Source organism: Pleurodeles waltl, chromosome 3_1 (assembly GCF_031143425.1).
Source record: "Pleurodeles waltl isolate 20211129_DDA chromosome 3_1, aPleWal1.hap1.20221129, whole genome shotgun sequence".
NCBI classification, from domain to species: Eukaryota; Metazoa; Chordata; class Amphibia; order Caudata; family Salamandridae; genus Pleurodeles; species Pleurodeles waltl.
Window position 1 is genome coordinate 1,765,899,416 of NC_090440.1, and position 24,359 is coordinate 1,765,923,774.

Sequence of the window (24,359 nt, forward strand, 5' to 3'; positions counted from 1 at the left end):
TTAATAAGTTCAACTCCATCCAATGCACTACTATGTCTCATTCTATACCTCTCTCAATACATCCTCTACCTCCACTCGCTGACTCATCCCAAGCCTCATTATATTATTATGTTCTCCATAAGATCCTCTTACTTCCTTTCACCCTCCTTGACTCTATCCCTCCCTCCTTGACTCCAAGCCTCATTTTACAAAAATGATCTCCCTAGAGGACAGAAGAGGTCAGAAAGATTTATCCTTTCCAGAATCTTCTGTCCTCTGCCCCTCCTTTGACTCATCCCAAACTTCATCTAACTAATATGAACTCCTGAATAACACTATCTAGATTCTTCCTCTACCATCTCGACTTTGTCCTATTGAATCAAATGAACAGACTCACGTGTCAACCCCTCAAATTGACAACGTATATTTCCCTGTACTAATCCAGCACTAATCCTTTGGTAACTGGAGTAGCATGCTACTTACCGAAAAGCACTTCAATGCCTCGTCATGGGTAGTAAGCGCTATGTAAATACAATTACATTTACAATTAGTAGGCAAATTGGGCATTTTGTATGTTACTTGTTGCTGAAGTCAGATTTTGACATCTGAGCAAAGTGCACCATGAATATTTTGATTCCTAGGAGCACAAACACCAAACCTCTGAGCCCTCTATATGAGTGTTATGCTTCAGTGAATTCCATCTCAGGACAGAAAGCGAGGGTTATTTTTTTACACATCACTGTATGACTTCTAGTAGCCAACACTGAAACATTTCAACCACATTTTGAACTACAATTCCCATAAGGATTGTGAGAAGAGTGATGAGACCTGGGACACAAAACACACAATATGCTTTGGAATGGTGTGGTTTCTTTTTCTAACCGCAAACTCTGTATTTACTATCATTTAAGCCAAACTCAGTACAACTTCAAGGTTTGGGGGACTCTGTCAGGTTTCTGAATCTATTGCACCCTGCACCACTGCGTAACGGCTCCAGACTGTCTGTATGGCTGTCTAGGATGGTTGGTGCAGTCACATTTGTACTTTGGCACCTGTTGCCATTACAAGTTGGGGTGGACCGAGAGTACTTGCTTTAGCAGTTCATGCATGTGAGACTGACCTTGTGCAACTTCTGCTATTATGTTTCACCTGTGCTAAACTCATCTCTGCCACCTACCCACCTCATTACTTTTTTGATCGTATCTACCTTGCAGAAGAGCTGTAACAATAATTACTCGCTTTGTCGAAAAAACACCTAACATTTCCGTGCTTATATATTTGTGCCCCTCCTTATTTGGCTTCAGTACAGAAAAAGTAACCATTTGTCAACAGAAGTTATTTTTTTTGTCAGGATATATGTACCCTTTGCAATGGCATTCCCTTACAGACTTAATATTAGGGGGCTGCATTACTCTTTGGAGTTCATATATACTGCATCATGCAAAACGTCAGCCCAAGGCCACGCCTCATCTTACAATATGGAAGTAATTCGGGAGAAAATGATCTCCAATATTTGGGAGCAAGACTTTTTAGCGGCTATTAAGAGCACTGTCCAACATTCAGTCCAGAAAACACTTTCAGTCTAATTGTCACCAGCTAAAGGCAATATCTGCTAATGTACTACTGTCATTCCTCCCAAGGATGGATGAGGATGACATGTTCAACCAGGACCTTAAAAACCTCTCCGCCACTTCATACTAAGGCCGATGGCTAGTAGATGGCCCCAATTTCACACTTTTCACAAACTAAATGTGGCCTTCTTAGCTTGCTATTATAGGAGATTCTGCTCTTCTTTTTTCCCTGCTGGTTGAGGAAATTGCAACCCTCCCTCAGACCCTAGCTTCCAGTGCACAGATTCTGGTCATTCTGATACATGTGAGCACCAAAGTCCTTGGCATTTTACTTTCATTGGTCCTAAATAAGCTAGAGATCTTGACATTGGTATTTTTGATCCCCAAGATAATCCTCCCAAACTCCAGTTCCCATGAGTGTTTATGTCCATCTAAAAGGTAAATGTCCCACATTGTGGCCCTTTATGTATAGTCTTGCCTCCACAGGTCATCTGATAACGAAATAGACAAACACCTTCTGGAGGAATGTGCTGGATCTTCTTTGGAGGAGAAGGTTGTGGCCACTCAAAAAATAGACCCAAACATATTACTTTTATAGGAACGTTTGAGATAGGGTGATGTTAGAAGACCAGACATGATAGGTTATTAGATTTGGTAAGTCCATGGACCAACATGCTGAAAATGGTGGTCTATGCAAAGGAGCAAGGAGTTGCAGTCACCCTCAGCATTAAAGAAGTATTGGCTTAATGAGCAATAAGCATATTAGGTAATACATACTCTGAAATTTCCTCTGAGAGATGCTAGTTCATCATACTTTGCCTTGACTCTTGACATGGAGAGCTCACTCCTTATGCAGCATGTCATATTATGAATGGTCTTCTCTTGGGAGAGCATTTTGTAAAGGAGCTTGCCTGTTTTGTTACTACTGTTATGGATCAACTCTACTTCAAGAGAGCATTTAATTACGACTTTATTGCACGGGCTGGTCATGGCATGGGCCACACTGGAAGACTCTTTTTACAGCAGGACAGATCTTCCAAAAGGCTCAGAGGGTAGGACAGATGGACATTAGTCAGATCAGAAAGGCTTTGGTAATTTCTCCCATTCTAGTGATGGGCCCAGCAGGTACCATAAATGGTCCTCCAGAGGAACTTCCAATTTCAACCCTAGATTGTCAGGTAACTGTTATCCCTTTTTCTTGTCTTTTATCTTGTCCCATTAGGGATGCAACTGGCAAAAGATCTCCCAGGACGTGTTGGTTGTGACAACAAGGAGGACTTTCACATCCATTTTTATGGCTCCTCGATTCAGCCAGGGCTTCCGCAACAAATTCTTTGGTTTGCTCTCAGAAAAACAAGATAGTGGGTCAAGAAATACCTGCTCACCTCAAGAAAGGAGTACTTACTTTTTTTTCTTCCATTTATAAGCTATTAAAGCAGCACATAATTGGCGAAGTAAAAGGGATGAAATTTCAGACTAGTAATCAACATCCATGAATTCAACAAATGGCTAATTTACTTAAATTTCAAAGTGATTTGTGTTTATTTCCCTTCCAAAGCCCTTCAGCAAAATTAACTGAGTGGTCATTTTGAACCTAAAGGCTAGTTACTTGCCAATCCCTAGCCATCCTCCCAATATGAAATTTATCCACAATATGTTTCATCCACCCAATATGAAATGTATCCAGTTTCAAGGATGGGAATAAGCCTGTGAGTTCATTGCCTTTCCATTTGGTCTCTCATTGCCCATGTTGCTTTATCAAACTGGAGTCAGTGATAGAGATACTGATGGGGAACTGAGTTTCTTGATTATATACTTTGATGTCATAATCATTGTTTAAATTGGATTACTGGTTGCGGGAGTGAAACCCTACTCAAGCAGCAACCACAATTTCTGTGAGGGTAAAGTCACAGCAAAACCCAAACTACCCTCTGTTAGCTTTGCACAAAGTAGTCTGGCTAAACTTAGAGGGAACGTGTAAAGTATTTATGCAGCACTTGAAACAGTAATAAAGTGAAAACACAATGCAAGAAAAATCCCACACCAATTTAGAGAAATAGAGTAAAGTGTAATACATTATTGGACACCAAAACAACAGGAATCCAATCAGTAGACCCCAAGATATGCAATTCTAAAGATTTATGTGAAAATAGTGCCTAGAAGCACAAAGCGCCACCGGTGGTTATCTGGTCAGGCCTGACTGGGATAAAGTCACAAATTCAGGCCAACCATAATAGAGTGTGGGCCGGCTACAGAGACCACGCTAGGTCTACTAAACAAGTGTACATTAAATCCTAGTTTGCAGACGATTGTAAGATCCAGTTTTGAGGATGTGTCGCACAGCAGCAGTTCTAAGGAAGCTGCATGGCTGTGATGTGAGGTTCTGTGCATTTGTCGAGGATGCAGATGAAGAGGGGCTTGTGATACAAAGTTCTGCACCAAAGAAGCTGCGGGGCTGCGGGGCTGCGATGCGGTGTACCTCATCATCATTGAGGAGGCCATGGACGAGGATTTTGCCATGAAAAGGCCTGTGTTGAGGATGCGTCATGCAGCATCGGTTCTGAGGAGACTACAGGATGTAATGCAAAGCCCTGCATTTGGGATGCGTCGCTAAGCAAGGGTTCCGAAGCAGAGCTGTGTGGAGATGCATCACGCCGTGTCGGTTCTGCCCATGGGACCACAGCTGAGCTAACAGAGCACTCTCGAGTCCAGGTACTGGGTTCAAAGTAGTTGGAGCCTTTTCTGGCCCTGAGGCTCTAATAAGGCCACCATCCAACTAGCCATTGGAGTCACTTTGCTGGTCCTGGGATCAAGATGCAGGTCCAGTCTTTACATTTAGTAAGCAGGGCAACAGAGTAGCAGTCCTTCTTGCAGAGCAGCACAGCAATCCTTCTGAGTCTTCCACTAATCCAGAGGTATCTTGAGGAGTTGGGTCTGAGGGTCCATTATTTATACATGGAGCTCTGTTGAAACAGGAGAAGGTTCTGGAGGTTTCCATCTTTAGAGCTGCTTGGAATTTCCAGCATCTCTGCCCTGGCCATAGCTTGTCTGGGGTCACAGTAGATTAATGTCAAACACTTTGTGAATGTGCTCAGGCAGAGCCTTTGTGATGTGCAAATGTGGTAGGTGACATATCCTCCCCATACCAAGTCAGAGATGGTCCATCCTGCCACCACCTATGCCCCTTTGTCTCATTGTCTGCAGTATACAGAGACCAGCTACTAGCTACTCCTAGCCATGTGACCTAGAAAACAGGCTGCAGGCACCAAATGGTTGCGATAAGAAAATGCCAACTTTCTGAAAGTTACATTTTCAGAATTTTGAATACAAATTTGACTTTGAAGAGGGGTTTAATTACAATTTGATATATACCAAACTCACCATTTCCACCTGCTCCCAATTGAATGTTATCACTTATTAAATGTAATAAGTTAACCCAATGATACCCTATGGGAGAGGCAGGCCATGCAGTAGTGAAAAACAAATTTAAGGATGCTTCATTACACTGCACCCTGCCCTATGGGCTGTTTAGGACCTAGCTTTGGGGTGACATATGTATAAAAGGAAGGTTTAGGCCTGGCAAAAGGTTTACTTTGCAGGTTGAAATATCATTAAGTGATGCAGGCCTACTATTAATCTTTGGGTAAATGTAGTATCAGTTTACTGGGGAGTTATAAGTAAATTAAAATTGCTGTTTTGGTGTAAGCCAATTTCATCATGTTCAAAGGAGAGGGCACATGAACTTTAGTACTGGTAAGCAGCGGAAGGTGAAGTGCACAGAGTCTTAAAGCCAACGAAAACAAAATTGGCAAAAAAAGAGGAGAAAGGAAAAAGGTTTGAAAGACCACCCTAAGGAAGGTCTAAGAATCATTATGTCTCAAGCTCTCTCTCACTTTCTTCCCCTGCTTTACACAATACTTTAACTTCAATAATGGCGGTTTCAGAAAGCTTTATTGACAGTTATGCCAAAAGGTATTCCTTCAACTTCTTGCAAGGATCATCCTCATTGCTGTGTATTCATCATAACTGGCAAAATATCAACAGTCCAAAGTCCTAGAGGAGATAGTGAACCAGTTTTGGCAATGATGCCTATACAGTTCTCTCACAGTCAGAGCAGAACACCTCCAATATTCAGGAAATGTGATGAAAGAGTGGAACAACTGATTTCTAAGGGATTCCAGTGATTTCAGTCTGTATCCTCTTCTGTTTGCACAAACAATGTCCCTATAAAGTCCATGCATCATTGACTTCTTTACATTCTGTCTCAATTGTCAAATTGGTCTGAAGGTGATAGAGCGGAAGTAAGCCTTTTCACCATCTGTTATGATTCCTCAGAGTGGGCTCCCAGGTCAGACAACAATGTAAAAATCATATTCTGATGACCACGCTTTAGAGGTGCAGGCCTTGTTTCTATTTCTGTTAGAGCTTTCCTGTGCCTTGCTCATGCTTTACCCCTAAAATCTTCCTTTGTTCCCACCCCTCCTTCAAGGCCACCTGAATCATCCTCAAGCCTTGGTGCTATAGAAATTCCTACATCTAATGGTGCTGCATTTTTCAGGGAATGCTGGCAAATCTTTGGTCTTTCAGAGTGGGCTGTCTTCTTTAGTAACCAATCATAATTATCCAGTACTCACAAACTATCTTCGGGGTAGAGGAGACAATTGTCTGGTGAATGGGATTTTGGTCCGTTGGCATCCGACATTTCTCACCTTTTGAATTTCCTGTCTAGGTTGGCTGAATAGGGCTAACGGTTAGCATTATCAATGCTTACACATCAGCTATTTCATTGGGATGTCCCCCAAATTCCATTTCCCCAGTGGGGTAACAAACAGTCCCTTATCTGCAAGTTCTTAAAGGGTGTAGGAAATGCAACTTTACTGCATGGTCAAGCCAGATTTTTTTCGCCTTTTGTTGGACCATGTATTTTTCCTAGCTTTAGAACTCTGTGCACTTTACCCCTGCCAACCAGATGTAAAGTGCCTGTTCTACCCCTTTAACTACAGTTAAGATAGCTTATTCTTGCTTGGCACGTTTAACTTACCTGTACACCCCTAGTATACTGTATGGTTTAAAAGATGCAGTCAGGACCTGGACGTTAAATGCCACTTCTGGACTGCAGCACCTGTTCTGCCATCCACTATAATGGCAGTGCAAACATGTCTTCAGGCCTACCACTGCTAGCCTGACAACCTCAATATAAACCTGCAATGAGACCTGCTAAAATAGCCCTTTTGACTGGTAAAAGCCTCCTTTTTAAATATTAGTAAGTCACCCTCATGTAGACCTTGTAGCCCATTAGGCAGGGTGGATGGTTGGCATTAAAATAGGACATATAGAAAATGAATGTTGCCATGTCCCTACAGTGACAAGGCCCTAAAGCATATTTTCACTATGTCAGGCCTAGCTGCCCCATGTAGAAAACCAGAGTGTAAATTTAAATACTAAAACTGCTAACTCTGCAAAGGGACCGTTTAGAAAAATATTTAAAAAACTATTTTAATAGTTATTATAAATCCAATTCAATGGTGACGTTAGATTTGTAATAAAAATTAGGAAAAGTAACTTTTAAAAAGTTACTTTACATGCCTGAACTGTCAAAAGGCTTATTAGCATAAGCTTTTGTCAGCTCTCAGCCTGTGCTCGAGCCTTGTATAGGTATGAATGAGATGTGAAATGCCTGTGAGGAGCAAAGAATAGGCTGACCTAAAAGGGACGAGATTACTTTTCTGGGTTAAACAGGGTGTGTGCTGTGGTCTTCTCTTTGACATAAGTGTCAATTCCTACTTTTCAGGTCTGGTGAGTCATATGCAACACGTGGGGCACACTTGGAAGGGAGAAGACAGGATCCACTTTCTGGTTCCTGATGTACCCTGCTTTCCAGACTTCTGTCTGTAGGTTTGTCATGGGTATACTGTAAGTACTGATCTGACCAGTAGCAACTGGACCTGGACTGTACCCTGCTGTTGGCATCTGACTGACACCCTGAGAGTCTCTAAGTGCCTTCTCCCTGAGTACCTGGGGGCCATAGGTGTGTACTCCTGTGGGTGACTGGGAGGCAAAAGACCATGATAGAAGAGAAAATCTTTGACCAAGGTGAACGTGGTTGGTGCATTCGACTCACACTCCATTGCAGTCAGCCTCAAATTTTGCATGAATGCCGGTCTACCACAACCAATTATTATCATAGGTGCTTTTTTGCTTTTTGGCACTATTTTTTTACTTAACCTTTAAAAAAATCATGTCTCCAGTTCTCCTTATTGGATTTTTATCATTTTGTTTATTACATTTTACTACATTTTTCTAATTCAGTTTGGTATTTTTATTGCCTGGTGTTTTGACATTGCTACTATTTTGGTACTTCAGGAATACTTTACACATTGCCCTAAATTATATCTGTTTGCTCGGTTCCATAGCTACAACTGAGTTGGGTTCAGGTTAATTTAGTGACTATGAAGTTTTCAAAGCTTGGCTGGCTAGTGATGATAAGAGGGTTTTAACATTGCTATATGAATGAGTAACAGCCCACCAGGTATTTCCTATACATTAGGCAGGGAAGGGAGAGCCTTTCTGAGGTTAGAAGGATATAGTGCAAGGATGGCAGCAACTTATTTGTGGTATGGGGAGGGTGAGGGTAAGGTATCAACAAAGATGGATGAGGAGAGTGGTAAGAATCCAAGTATTTTTAATTGGGCAAACTGGGAAGACATGTTTAACTTGGTGGTGGGGGAGCCAGCTATTCTATTGTTTTAACTGAGTGAAGGAGAGGAGGGTTCTCCCTAGAGATGGTGCTAGGTATTTTGTTGTTGGGTTTGGTGGGGAAAGGAATGGTTTACCAGGGGATGATGGGTGGCAAGGTAATGTAAGGAGGAACTGAGACATGGGAAGCCATGTTGTGCATGGCTCCGCTGTGATTTCTCTATCCATGTGTTGCTCACCTAAGCTTTTGGAGAGGATTTAGGAATCATACACAACATAAAATTCAAGATGGATAGCTATCAATAACATGGAGTTTCCTCCTCTAGGATTCCAAGTAACATTATAGACAACTTTAGTATTGCTCCTATTGTCTATTTGGTGTCACTTAGTTTCATTCCATAGAGAGCAACCCCTTTATAGATAGCTACCCATCTATATTTATATCTATGTATCTTTCATCAGATTCCATAGAACCTATTGAAAAACAATAATAACTGTCTAAAAGTTAAGTACATATGCTTGCATTATGCAACAATAACAATTAAGCATGTGGTTTTGTTGCCACAAGATTTACAGCCTGATTATGAATATGGGGGTCCTGGGACAGCCGTATCCATGGTGTTCACCTGACCGCCGCTACCTCTGTGGTCTGACCGCCAGGTTACGAAGATGGTCTCCCTACCACAAGTCTGCCGCAACCACCAGGATCTTGGATTCGTTGGCGGCGGCAGTAAGGAAAACCATGATTAATTGAAGCGGTGCCGATGTCGGCACTGCTGTGCTGATCACGAACTGCCTTTCCATCGAGCTGTTCATGGTGGGGACCTTGCCAGGAGAAGCTTGGCGGAAAGGCGGGGAAGGGGCCCCAAACAGGGTCCCAGGGTGATTTTACACATTGGGCAGCGTGGCTGGGGCACATGTGGGCCCCTCTATGCCTGCCCTGCCAGTGTACACTGTTTGCCATGCACAACATTGTGCATGGCAACAGTGTGCCTGAGGTGCATGTGGAGCTGCACAATGGAGGCATGTGCTTCATGCTCACTTTATGAGCAGAAGCATGCTGCTGTAGTGCCACCACTGCCACTGATTACGAGTTTTCCACCTTGGTACCCGCCGGTCAACACAGTAGCAAATGTGTGGCAGCATTGGACTCGGGTCCACTTAGATACAAGTCCAATGCTGTCGCACAGGGGGCCTCCTTAGCACCCTCGGAATGCGCACTGTCTGCCCAGCAGACAGTGTGCATTCCAACGGTGCTGTGAACGGGGGCTCCTGCACTGTCTACAACAATGTCCTAGGCAGTGCAGGGGGCCCCCCGTGTCCCCAGCACTTGTTCTTCACCAGCCTTTTCACAGTGGTTCAACCGCCAAGAAAAGGATGGCAGAGAACACGGCTGTAATCAGCAGGGCAGCACTGACTTCAGCGCTGCCATGGCTGATTGCAACCATGACCGCCGTCATCCTGTCGGGATTAAAGATCCTGGCAGAGATGGCGGTCTCTTGGTGGTCCAACCGCCAGACTTGTAATGTGGCAGTTGGACCGCCACAGCCACGGCATTTCAACCGCTACCGCAAGTCAGGAAATTTTGAGACTGCCAGACTCGTAATAGGGCCCTAAATCTTTAACTAATGAAGTTCAAACTAAAATGGGTAACAAATAGCAAAACAGAAATAATTTAGAGAGTATCAGTACATGCTGAATACATAAACTGCTTCATTGGTTTCTCACAACAAAGTAGAACATGTCTCTGCCCAAAAGAAACACTTTCAATTAAAAAAATATATATATAAAAAATTATAAAAAATAATCATTTAATTTACTTTAAATAAGTTAAATAATAATTACAATGTGTCAAAATAATGTAAGTTACTACATTATGCAAATTTCATTTGCATTAAAATACGTTTCATTTTTTCCTACTCAGCCATTAAACTCATACGTTTCTTAAATTCGTACAAACAATAATTGATTTATATAGAGATTTTTTAGTAAATATAAAATGCTTCCCACGACATTCCTCTTGAAAGACAAACAACCTACCGAAACATATTTTAAATAACATTTTGATAATTACTTAATATAATTTAAATAACTCATAAATTAATGTGCTATTAATTAAACATGCATTGTAATATTTTTGTTTATTTTGAAGCACTTCTTGCCCTTTTCCCTACAAACCTTCAACCTATTGAAGCTATTCTAGCATACCAACAAATTCATTGAAATAAAAACAAAAACATTTTATGACACAAAAATATCTTACAGTAGATTTAAAAAAAAATATATATATACTTATTTATAATTCCAAAAGGTTAAACAGTCAACCTTACATGTACATGTAACAATAATCATTTAACTTACTTTAAATAAGTTAAATAATAATTACAATGTGTAAAAATAATGTAAGTTATTATATCATGCAATATTCATTTGTATTCTAATAAGTTTAATTTTTTCCTACTCATCCATTAAACTTATACATTTCTTAAATTCATGCAAACAATAATTGATTTGCATATAGTAATCAATATGTATAAAATTAATTATTATTTTGTCATATAAAGTTTTTTTTTTGTAAATATAAAATGCTTCCCACCACATTCCTCTGAAAATACACGCAACCTAGCGAAACATATTTTAAATAACATTCTGATAATTAATTAATCTAATTTGAATACCTAATAAATTAATGGTCTGTTAAATAAACATAAATTGTATTTCTTTTTTTATTTGAAGCACTTCCTGCCCATTTCCCTGCAAACCTTCAACCTATTGAAGCTATACTAGTATATCAACAAAATCAACAAAATTAAAAAAATACATTTGATGACATAAAAATATCTTACAGTAGATTTAAAAAAATAAAATAAAATATTTGTATACAATTCTAAAAGGTTAAACAGTCAACCTTAAATGTACATGTAACAAATCCCAAAAGAAGTAACTACATGCTAAGATATTTAATGAAAAGATATTCTCACTATTATTATTCTTTACAAAGTATAAAACAAAGCATTCTTAACCCCTTAGCTGCTGGGCCTTTCCCCCCCCAGTGCTGAGCCCTTTTTTGGCTATTTGGGGTAGTTTGCGCTTAGGGCTTCATAACTTTTTGTCCACATAAGCTAACCACGCCAAAGTTGCGTCCTTTTTTTCCAACATCCTAGGGATTCTAATGGTACCCAGAGTTGGTGGTTTCCCCTGAAGGAGACCAAGAAAATAGCCAAAATACAGTGAAAATTTAGTTTTTTCCAAAAAAATGGGAAAAAAGGGCTGCCGAAGAAGGCTTGTGGTTTTTTCCCTGAAAATGCCATCAACAAAGGGTTTCTGGTGCTGAAATCACTATCTTCCCACCTTTCAGGAACGGGCAGACTTGAATCAGAAAACCAAATTTTTCAACACAAATTTGGCATTTTACTGGGACATACCCCATTTCTACTATATTTGGTGCTTTCAGCCTCCTTCCAGTTAGTGACAGGAATGGGTGTGAAACCAATGCTGGATCCCGGAATGCTAAACATTTCTGAAAACTAGACAAAATTCTGAATTCAGCAAGGGGTCATTTGTGTAGATCCTACAAGGTTTTCCTACAGAAAATAACAGCTGAAATAAAAAAATATTGAAATTGAGCTGAAAACAACAGCCATTTTTCTTTATGTTTTACTCTGTAACTTTTTCCTGCGATGTCAGATTTCTGAAAGCAATATACCGTTTTGTCTGCTGGACTCTTCTGGTTGCGGGGATATAAAGGGCTTGTAGGTTCATCAAGAACCCTAGGTACCCAGAGCCAATAAATTAGCTGCACCCTGCAGTTGGTTTTCATTCTATACTGGGTATACAGCAATTCATTTGCTGAAATATGAAGAGTGAAAAAGAGGTATCAAGAAAACCTTTGCATTTCCAAAATGGGATCAAGATAAGGTTTTGAGGAGCAGTGGTTATTTGCACATCGCTGAATTCCGAGGTGCCCATACTAGCATGTGAATTGCAGGGCATTTCTCAAATAGACGTCTTTTTTACACACTCTCTTATATTTGGGAGGAAAAAATGTAGAGAAAGATAAGGGGCAATAACACTTGTTTTGCTATTCTGTGTTCCCCCAAGTCTCCCGATAAAAATGATACCTCACTTGTGTGGGTAGGCCTAGTGCCCGCGACAGGAAATGCCCCAAAACACAACATGGACACATCCTATTTTTTTTTATAGAAAACACAGCTGTTTTTTCCAAAGTGCCTACCTGTAGATTTTGGCCTCTAGCTCAGCCGGCACATAGGGAAACCTACCAAACCTGTGCATTTCTGAAAACTAGAGACCTAGGGGAATCCAAGGAGGGGTGACTTGCGGGTCTCGGACCAGGTTCTGTTACCCAGAATCCTTTGCAAACCTCAAAAAGTGGCTAAAAAAACAAGTTTTCCTCACATTTCGGTGACAGAAAGTTCTGGAATCTGAGAGGAGCCACAAATTTCCTTCCACCTGGAGTTCCCCCAAGTCTCCCGATAAAAATGATACCTCACTTGTGTGGGTAGGCCTAGCGCCCGCGACAGGAAACGCCCCAAAGCGCAACGTGGACACATCAACATTTTTGGAAGAAAACAGAGGTGTTTTTTGAGAAGTGCCTACCTGTAGATTTTGGCCTCTAGCTCAGCCGGCACCTAGGGAAACCTACCAAACCTGTGCATTTCTGAAAACTAGAGACCTAGGGCAATCCAAGGAGGGGTGACTCGCGGGGCTCGGACCATGTTCTGTTACCCAGAATCCTTTGCAAACCTCAAAAAGTGGCTAAAAAAACAAGTTTTCCTCACATTTCGGTGACAGAAAGTTCTGGAATCTGAGAGGAGCCACAAATTTTCTTCCACCCGGCGTTCCCCCAAGTCTCCCGATAAAAATGATACCTCACTTGTGTGGGTAGGCCTAGCGCCCGCGACAGGAAACGCCCCAAAGCGCAACGTGGACACATCAAAATTTTTGGAAGAAAACAGAGATGTTTTTTGAGAAGTGCCTACCTGTAGATTTTGGCCTCTAGCTCAGCCGGCACCTAGGGAAACCTACCAAACCTGTGCATTTCTGAAAACTAGAGACCTAGGGCAATCCAAGGAGGGGTGACTCGCGGGGCTCGGACAAGGTTCTGTTACCCAGAATCCTTTGCAAACCTCAAAAAGTGGCTAAAAAAAACAAGTTTTCCTCACATTTCGGTGACAGAAAGTTCTGGAATCTGAGAGGAGCCACAAATTTCCTTCCACCCGGCGTTCCCCCAAGTCTCCCGATAAAAATGATACCTCACTTGTGTGGGTAGGCCTAGCGCCCGCGACAGGGAACGCCCCAAAGCGCAACGTGGACACATCCAAATTTTTGGAAGAAAACAGAGGTGTTTTTTGAGAAGTGCCTACCTGTAGATTTTGGCCTCTAGCTCAGCCGGCACCTAGGGAAACCTACCAAACCTGTGCATTTCTGAAAACTAGAGACCTAGGGCAATCCAAGGAGGGGTGACTCGCGGGGCTCGGACCAGGTTCTGTTACCCAGAATCCTTTGCAAACCTCAAAAAGTGGCTAAAAAATCAAGTTTTCCTCACATTTCGGTGACAGAAAGTTCTGGAATCTGAGAGGAGCCACAAATTTCCTTCCACCCGGCGTTCCCCCAAGTCTCCCGATAAAAATGATACCTCACTTGTGTGGGTAGGCCTAGCGCCCGCGACAGGAAACGCCCCAAAGCGCAACGTGGACACATAAAAATTTTTGGAAGAAAACAGAGGTGTTTTTTGAGAAGTGCCTACCTGTAGATTTTGGCCTCTAGCTCAGCCGGCACCTAGGGAAACCTACCAAACCTGTGCATTTCTGAAAACTAGAGACCTAGGGCAATCCAAGGAGGGGTGACTCGCGGGGCTCGGACAAGGTTCTGTTACCCAGAATCCTTTGCAAACCTCAAAAAGTGGCTAAAAAAACAAGTTTTCCTCACATTTCGGTGACAGAAAGTTCTGGAATCTGAGAGGAGCCACAAATTTCCTTCCACCCGGCGTTCCCCCAAGTCTCCCGATAAAAATGATACCTCACTTGTGTGGGTAGGCCTAGCGCCCGCGACAGGAAACGCCCCAAAGCGCAACGTGGACACATCAAAATTTTTGGAAGAAAACAGAGATGTTTTTTGAGAAGTGCCTACCTGTAGATTTTGGCCTCTAGCTCAGCCGGCACCTAGGGAAACCTACCAAACCTGTGCATTTCTGAAAACTAGAGACCTAGGGCAATCCAAGGAGCGGTGACTCGCGGGGCTCGGACCAGGTTCTGTTACCCAGAATCCTTTGCAAACCTCAAAAAGTGGCTAAAAAAAACAAGTTTTCCTCACATTTCGGTGACAGAAAGTTCTGGAATCTGAGAGGAGCCACAAATTTCCTTCCACCCGGCGTTCCCCCAAGTCTCCCGATAAAAATGATACCTCACTTGTGTAGGTAGGCCTAGCGCCCGCGACAGGGAACGCCCCAAAGCGCAACGTGGACACATCCAAATTTTTGGAAGAAAACAGAGGTGTTTTTTGAGAAGTGCCTACCTGTAGATTTTGGCCTCTAGCTCAGCCGGCACCTAGGGAAACCTACCAAACCTGTGCATTTCTGAAAACTAGAGACCTAGGGCAATCCAAGGAGGGGTGACTCGCGGGGCTCGGACCAGGTTCTGTTACCCAGAATCCTTTGCAAACCTCAAAAAGTGGCTAAAAAATCAAGTTTTCCTCACATTTCGGTGACAGAAAGTTCTGGAATCTGAGAGGAGCCACAAATTTCCTTCCACCCGGCGTTCCCCCAAGTCTCCCGATAAAAATGATACCTCACTTGTGTGGGTAGGCCTAGCGCCCGCGACAGGAAACGCCCCAAAGCGCAACGTGGACACATCAAAATTTTTGGAAGAAAACAGAGGTGTTTTTTGAGAAGTGCCTACCTGTAGATTTTGGCCTCTAGCTCAGCCGGCACCTAGGGAAACCTACCAAACCTGTGCATTTCTGAAAACTAGAGACCTAGGGCAATCCAAGGAGGGGTGACTCGCGGGGCTCGGACAAGGTTCTGTTACCCAGAATCCTTTGCAAACCTCAAAAAGTGGCAAAAAAAACAAGTTTTCCTCACATTTCGGTGACAGAAAGTTCTGGAATCTGAGAGGAGCCACAAATTTCCTTCCACCCGGCGTTCCCCCAAGTCTCCCGATAAAAATGATACCTCACTTGTGTGGGTAGGCCTAGCGCCCGCGACAGGAAACGCCCCAAAGCGCAACGTGGACACATCAAAATTTTTGGAAGAAAACAGAGATGTTTTTTGAGAAGTGCCTACCTGTAGATTTTGGCCTCTAGCTCAGCCGGCACCTAGGGAAACCTACCAAACCTGTGCATTTCTGAAAACTAGAGACCTAGGGCAATCCAAGGAGCGGTGACTCGCGGGGCTCGGACCAGGTTCTGTTACCCAGAATCCTTTGCAAACCTCAAAAAGTGGCTAAAAAAACAAGTTTTCCTCACATTTCGGTGACAGAAAGTTCTGGAATCTGAGAGGAGCCACAAATTTCCTTCCACCCGGCGTTCCCCCAAGTCTCCCGATAAACATGATACCTCACTTGTGTGGGTAGGCCTAGCGCCCGCAACAGGAAACGCCCCAAAGCGCAACGTGGACACATCAAAATTTTTGGAAGAAAACAGAGGTGTTTTTTGAGAAGTGCCTACCTGTAGATTTTGGCCTCTAGCTCAGCCGGCACCTAGGGAAACCTACCAAACCTGTGCATTTCTGAAAACAAGAGACCTAGGGCAATCCAAGGAGGGGTGACTCGCGGGGCTCGGACCAGGTTCTGTTACCCAGAATCCTTTGCAAACCTCAAAAAGTGGCTAAAAAAACAAGTTTTCCTCACATTTCGGTGACAGAAAGTTCTGGAATCTGAGAGGAGCCACAAATTTCCTTCCACCCGGCGTTCCCCCAAGTCTCCCGATAAAAATGATACCTCACTTGTGTGGGTAGGCCTAGCGCCCGCGACAGGAAACGCCCCAAAGCGCAACGTGGACACATCAACATTTTTGGAAGAAAACAGAGGTGTTTTTTGAGAAGTGCCTACCTGTAGATTTTGGCCTCTAGCTCAGCCGGCACCTAGGGAAACCTACCAAACCTGTGCATTTCTGAAAACTAGAGACCTAGGGCAATCCAAGGAGGGGTGACTCGCGGGGCTCGGACAAGGTTCTGTTACCCAGAATCCTTTGCAAACCTCAAAAAGTGGCTAAAAAAACAAGTTTTCCTCACATTTCGGTGACAGAAAGTTCTGGAATCTGAGAGGAGCCACAAATTTCCTTCCACCCGGCGTTCCCCCAAGTCTCCCGATAAAAATGATACCTCACTTGTGTGGGTAGGCCTAGCGCCCGCGACAGGAAACGCCCCAAAGCGCAATGTGGACACATCAAAATTTTGGGAAGAAAACAGAGATGTTTTTTGAGAAGTGCCTACCTGTAGATTTTGGCCTCTAGCTCAGCCGGCACCTAGGGAAACCTACCAAACCTGTGCATTTCTGAAAACTAGAGACCTAGGGCAATCCAAGGAGCGGTGACTCGCGGGGCTCGGACCAGGTTCTGTTACCCAGAATCCTTTGCAAACCTCAAAAAGTGGCTAAAAAAACAAGTTTTCCTCACATTTCGGTGACAGAAAGTTCTGGAATCTGAGAGGAGCCACAAATTTCCTTCCACCCGGCGTTCCCCCAAGTCTCCCGATAAACATGATACCTCACTTGTGTGGGTAGGCCTAGCGCCCGCAACAGGAAACGCCCCAAAGCGCAACGTGGACACATCAAAATTTTTGGAAGAAAACAGAGGTGTTTTTTGAGAAGTGCCTACCTGTAGATTTTGGCCTCTAGCTCAGCCGGCACCTAGGGAAACCTACCAAACCTGTGCATTTCTGAAAACAAGAGACCTAGGGCAATCCAAGGAGGGGTGACTCGCGGGGCTCGGACCAGGTTCTGTTACCCAGAATCCTTTGCAAACCTCAAAAAGTGGCTAACAAAACAAGTTTTCCTCACATTTCGGTGACAGAAAGTTCTGGAATCTGAGAGGAGCCACAAATTTTCTTCCACCCGGCGTTCCCCGAAGTCTCCCGATAAAAATGATACCTCACTTGTGTGGGTAGGCCTAGCGCCCGCGACAGGAAACGCCCCAAAGCGCAACGTGGACACATCAAAATTTTTGGAAGAAAACAGAGGTGTTTTTTGAGAAGTGCCTACCTGTAGATTTTGGCCTCTAGCTCAGCCGGCACCTAGGGAAACCTACCAAACCTGTGCATTTCTGAAAACTAGAGACCTAGGGCAATCCAAGGAGGGGTGACTCGCGGGGCTCGGACAAGGTTCTGTTACCCAGAATCCTTTGCAAACCTCAAAAAGTGGCTAAAAAAACAAGTTTTCCTCACATTTCGGTGACAGAAAGTTCTGGAATCTGAGAGGAGCCACAAATTTCCTTCCACCCGGCGTTCCCCCAAGTCTCCCGATAAAAATGATACCTCACTTGTGTGGGTAGGCCTAGCGCCCGCGACAGGAAACGCCCCAAAGCGCAATGTGGACACATCAAAATTTTGGGAAGAAAACAGAGATGTTTTTTGAGAAGTGTCTACCTGTAGATTTTGGCCTCTAGCTCAGCCGGCACCTAGGGAAACCTACCAAACCTGTGCATTTCTGAAAACTAGAGACCTAGGGCAATCCAAGGAGCGGTGACTCGCGGGGCTCGGACCAGGTTCTGTTACCCAGAATCCTTTGCAAACCTCAAAAAGTGGCTAAAAAAACAAGTTTTCCTCACATTTCGGTGACAGAAAGTTCTGGAATCTGAGAGGAGCCACAAATTTCCTTCCACCCGGCGTTCCCCCAAGTCTCCCGATAAACATGATACCTCACTTGTGTGGGTAGGCCTAGCGCCCGCAACAGGAAACGCCCCAAAGCGCAACGTGGACACATCAAAATTTTTGGAAGAAAACAGAGGTGTTTTTTGAGAAGTGCCTACCTGTAGATTTTGGCCTCTAGCTCAGCCGGCACCTAGGGAAACCTACCAAACCTGTGCATTTCTGAAAACAAGAGACCTAGGGCAATCCAAGGAGGGGTGACTCGCGGGGCTCGGACCAGGTTCTGTTACCCAGAATCCTTTGCAAACCTCAAAAAGTGGCTAACAAAACAAGTTTTCCTCACATTTCGGTGACAGAAAGTTCTGGAATCTGAGAGGAGCCACAAATTTTCTTCCACCCGGCGTTCCCCGAAGTCTCCCGATAAAAATGATACCTCACTTGTGTGGGTAGGCCTAGCGCCCGCGACAGGAAACGCCCCAAAGCGCAACGTGGACACATCCAAATTTTTGGAAGAAAACAGAGGTGTTTTTTGAGAAGTGCCTACCTGTAGATTTTGGCCTCTAGCTCAGCCGGCACATAGGGAAACCTACCTAACCTGTGCATTTCTGAAAACTAGAGACCTAGGGGAATCCAAGGAGGGGTGACTTGCAGGGCTCGGACCAGGTTCTGTTACCCAGAATCCTTTGCAAACCTCAAAAAGTGGCCAAAAAAACAAGTTTTCCTCACATTTCGGTGACAGAAAGTTCTGGAATCTGAGAGGAGCCACAAATTTCCTTCCACCCGGCGTTCCCCTAAGTCTCCCGATAAAAATGATACCTCACTTGTGTGGGTAGGCCTAGCGCCCGCGACAGGAAATGCCCCAAAACAGAACGTGGACACATCACATTTTTTCATAGAAAACAGTGCCTACCTGTGGATTTTGGCCTCTAGCTCAGCCGGCACCTGGGGAAACCTAGCAAACCAGCACATTTTTGAAAACTAGAAACCCAGGGGAATCCAAGATGAGGTGACTTGTGGGGCTCGGACCAGGTTCTGTTACCCAGAATCCTTTGCAAACCTCAAAATGTGGCTAAAATACCACGTTTTCCACACATTTCGGTGACAGAAAGTTCTGGAATCTGAGGGGAGCCACAAATTTCCTTCCACCCAGCGTTCCCCCAAGTCTCCCGATAAATATGATACCTCACTTGTGTGGTTAGGCCTGGTGCCTGCGACAGGAATAGATCACACAACGGTCAATGTTGGTCCTTACGTGAGGCAGCTGTTGACCCTGGGGTGATCCATTCCTGACACAGGCACTAGGTGTAGGCACTCAAGTGGGGTAGTGTTTTTATCAGGACAGGTGAGGAGTCACTGGGTGGTAGGAATGTTGTGGATCCCAGTATATTCCTGTAGTTTGTGTGACAGAAATGCGAGAAAAATAGAGGTTTTTTTCAACATTTCAGCTTTGCAGGGTATTCTGGGTAAGAAAACTTTGGGGAATCCACACAAGTCACACCTCTGTGGATTCCCCCGAATGTCTAGTTTCCAGAAATGTTTGGGTTTAGTGTGTTTCTCTATATGGCCGCAGAATCCAGGACCAAAAACACAGGTGCCTGCCTTACAAAACCAGTTTGTTTTGCCATAGACAATTTTGATGTCTCCACAATATGATTTGGGTGGTGGAATTTGGGGCTGAACTAAATTGGTGAGCTCCCAAGAGAGCACTCTCTCTGCTTGCCGCCGCATTCACCTGCTCTCTGGGTTGGCCTAACCCACTATTACCCAGTTGCACGAACAGCTTGCGAAGGGACAGCAGGACTGTCCTCATCACCTCCCTCATAATGTACTGGAAGAGGAGTTTTCGAATGGGACTCCTCTGACTGAAAAATCACTCCCAGAGTCTGCACCATTGTCCTATCCCTCAGATGCTGTCTCAGTATCTGATGTCTCAGTCTCTGATCCTATGTCAGAGCGGTCCTCTATAACCCGAGTGCAGGCAGCAGTCATCCATCAAGATGCCATCTCTGCTATTGGCTAAACTGTTGCTCTAAAACACTAGCCTACGTAGACAGTCACAAAATCGATGGTGTGTGTGAGATACGTGCAACAGTAGAGGCCACCTTACCTGCGCTTCTTCCCTCAATCAGCACGTACTTTCAAGACACTCAAAAAACACCTTGTCACATACCATTCGTCACAGTCTTTAGCACCTCCTGCGCCCAGTCCAACAATCATTATTGGTGCTCCCACTCCCTCCTCCTCGGATTCCCTCATTACCACCCAGCAAAAGTGCCCTTCATCTCTCCATAGACTTTACTAATGTACTCAGCTATTTACATAAAATACAGATGTGCTCTTTGCAGTAGGCATATAAACCTTCTGCGCTTCTTTATGGCACTAAAACTGCCACTAGACAAGTCGGACCCTTTTCCCCCCAGGGAAACCACACACATATTGACAAAAGTGATGTATATATGACAGCCAACCACCTGAAACTCAACTCAAGCAAAACCGAAATAATCCTCTTTGGCCCTCACCAAAAAAACCTGGGACCCCCCATGGTGGCCCACCACGCTAGGCCCTGCACCCACCCCGCCAACTACGCACGCAACCTCAGCATCATCCTAGACTCCTCCCTCTCTATGACCCAACAAATCAACGCTCTTACCTCCTCATGCTTCAACAAACTCCGTATACTGAAAAACATTCAAATGGATCCCCACAGAGACCAGAAAAACTGTCACTCACGCACTCATCAGCAGCAGGCTTGATTACAGAAACGCCCTCTACGCCGGCACCACTCTAAAACTCAAGTGCAAACTACACGCATCCAGAACTCAGCAGCACGACTCATCCTCGACCTCCACCGACACGAACACATCTCTCCACACCTCAAATCCCTCCACTGGCTCCCCATTGACAAAAGGATCACCTTCAAGATCCTCATCCTCACACACAAATCACTCCACAACACAGGCCCTGCCTACCTCAACGAGAGTCACCTTCCACACCCCCACACGAAACGTCCGTTCAGCTGACCTCTCTCTCGCCTCTGACCCCCGCATCAAACACACCACCACCGGGGGCAGATCCTTCTCCTACATTGCACCCAAAACATGGAACACACTCACAACCCACATTCGCAAGACCCCAAACCTACTTCTTTTCAGGAAGGGCCTCAAAACCTGGCTTTTTGAACAGTGAACCTCCTAGCCCCTTTCCCTCCCCCCCGTCCGTCTCCCAGCGCCTTGAGACCCTCACAGGTGAGTAGCGCGCTTTATAAATCTCTTTGATACAGATCTACCTATATATATATATATATATAAATATATATCTACATAGATATATCTATAGATATATCCATGTACCTAGATATATCTATCTACATAGATATATATATATAGATATATACATATATATTTTTTTAGTTGTTGTATGGTTTCCTTGGGGGCCAAAATGGCCCCCAGGGAAACCCTACAACATCTAAAAAAAAAATTGCCCGCACAGGGGGTCACCCTGCCCACGGGCGACCCCCTGTCATTTCATTTTTTTTTGTTTTTATTTTTTTTTTTCGCGCCCCCCCCCCTGCGATCGGGGGCCAGGAAACCGTTTCAGAAGGCCTCATAAGAAAGGGGAGAGTCTCCCCTTTCTTACGAGGCCTTTTCAAAATGTTTCCTGACCCCCCCTATCGCAGCTGTGCTGCGATCGGGGGAGCCAGGAAACCTGAAAGTGTTTCCTGGCCCCCGATCGCAGCACAGCTGCGACCGGGGGCCAGGAAACACTTTCAGGAAGGCCTCGTAAGAAAGGGGAGTGTCTCCCCTTTCTTACGAGGCCTTCCTGAAAGTGTTTCCTGGCCCCGAGGCCCGAACGTGTAAAAGGCCGTTTTCCCCATGAAAGCAGGAAGCGGCCGGAAGGCTGCTTCCTGCTTTCATGGGGAAAACACCTTTGCAACGTCAGCGCGCCTCGCGGCGCGCTGACGTCACAAAGGGGCGGGTGGGGGGCGGGGGGAGACACGGTAGCTTCCGTGTCTCCCGGGGGGGGGGGAAAAAAATAAAAAATCCTCGGGTGCGACGCACCCGAGGATTTATTAATGCCCTTCCTGGTGTCGGCCACTGGTCGTGACCCGCACCAGGGAGGGTGTGTGGGCGTCGGCCAGTGGCCGACGCCCGCACTTAAGAGGTTAACTTCGATATTGTGTCCCATGTTGTTCCGGATACCACAATACTTAGGAAAAAATATAATAGTTCAAGAATTTTCTTGAGTCAATATTAAGGTAGAACACCACAGTGACAACATAGTCATTTCCAACTGGTTTAATGATTTATGTTTGGGATCATAACCATACCTTCATCTGAAATGAAGTATATTCTTGGTGGTTTCGGCAGTGTCAAGGGGTAGCCATGGGAGCTAAGTTCTCTCCATCGTATGCCAATCTCTACATGGGCCAATTTGAAAAAATACACCTTTGGTCTAATTGTCCGACACATCTAACCCAACACATTCTTTACTGGGGGAGGTACATTGACGATATCCTTGCCATTTGGACTGGCAACATCCCTGACCTATACTCACTCATACAATACCTCAATCACAATGAGTTTAACTTAACATTCACTCATAAGATGGACACTACTCGGATTGAGTTCTTGGATCTATTATTGTATACTACTGACAACAAGATTTTGGGCCTGATTCCAACTTTGGAGGACGGTGTTAAACCGTCCCAAAAGTGACGGATATACCACCTACCGTATTACGAGTTCCATAGGATATAATGGACTCGTAATACGGTAGGTGGTATATCCGCCACTTTTGGGCCGGTTTAACACCGTCCTCCAAAGTTGGAATCAGGCCCTATGTCTAGACTTTACAGGAAACCTACTGCCTGCAATTCTATTCTGCATGCACAAAGCGCTCATCCCCTCACCCAGATCAGGGCCATTCCATATGGGGAAATGGTCAGGATTCGACGTAACTGCACTGATACTGGTGTTTTCAAGCAGGAACTCAAGAATCTTACCAACCGCTTCCGAGCTAGGGGTTACCCCAATAAACTTATCTCAGGAGCTAGCAAACGCATTGCTAATAAGAATCAACACGATCTACTAATGAAGAGCCCTCAGAACCCGGGCACAAAAAAAACCTCCAACCAGAGACCGGTCTCATTCATTACCCAATACAGCCCTTCGAGCAGGACAGTGCTACGCATCCTTAAAAAACATTGGCACTTGCTTAAGCTGGACACGGGTCTCAAAGACTCTATAGGCGACTCACCCACCTTAGTGCACAGCAGGGGTCGCACACTTAGGAACATCCTATGCCCCAGCTTTCTCTGCCCCTCCGCTCCCACACGCCCTTTGGGGTGGATGCCAGAGAAACCAAATGGTTTTTACAAATGCGGCAGCTGCATTTCCTGCCAGTTAGCCCTTAACAAAACCACTTCCTTTTCCTACAATACCGGAAAAACGTACCACATTAGGACTTTCATAAATTGCAACACTAAATATACTGTTTACTGTCTAATATGCGTATGTGGTTTGGTCTACATTGGTAGCTCGATACGCCCACTGAAAGAACGCATTCAGGAACACATCAGGGCTATCAGAAATGTCAACACTAACTATCCCCTTGCTGTTCACTTCAATGCTGTCCATGGAGAAAACTATCTTTTAAGGGTTAGATTCCATGGCATAACTCAGGTCCCCAACTCACCAAGATGGGGTGACAGAACCAGGGATCTGCGCAGATGCGAGGCCAAATGGATCATAAAACTTCGTGCTGTCGAGCAAGGCCTCAACACGGACCGTGAACTACACTTTTTTCTGACATAACTACTCCAGCCTGCTTTCGTTTATCTGACATTGCATCCTATTCATTTGTGCACATTTCCCAGGCGGAAGTCCATCACTATACACAACGACATCAAATCTATCCCCAACGTTTGTTTTTTTGCTTTGTATTTAATTAATTTACTTATGTATTCATATATAGATGTCACAATCGATTTTCTGTACTGCAGTCCATTCTTGACTTTTGGAGGCACCATTGCTCGTGTACTCATATGTAAATGGCACTACTATGTTCTTTGTTATTGTACTCGGTGGTTTTCTACCTATGCAGGCACCATTCTTTCTGGCCATGCCAGACGTTACGTCTTTCTTATGTACAGACACCATTGTTAAAATATGGTTACTGTATTATGTACAAACGTTTTTTCTGGCCATGCTAAACGTTACGTCTTTCTTATGTACAGACATTATTGTTAAAATATGGTTACTGTTTTATGTACAGACATTTTTGTCAAATAAGGT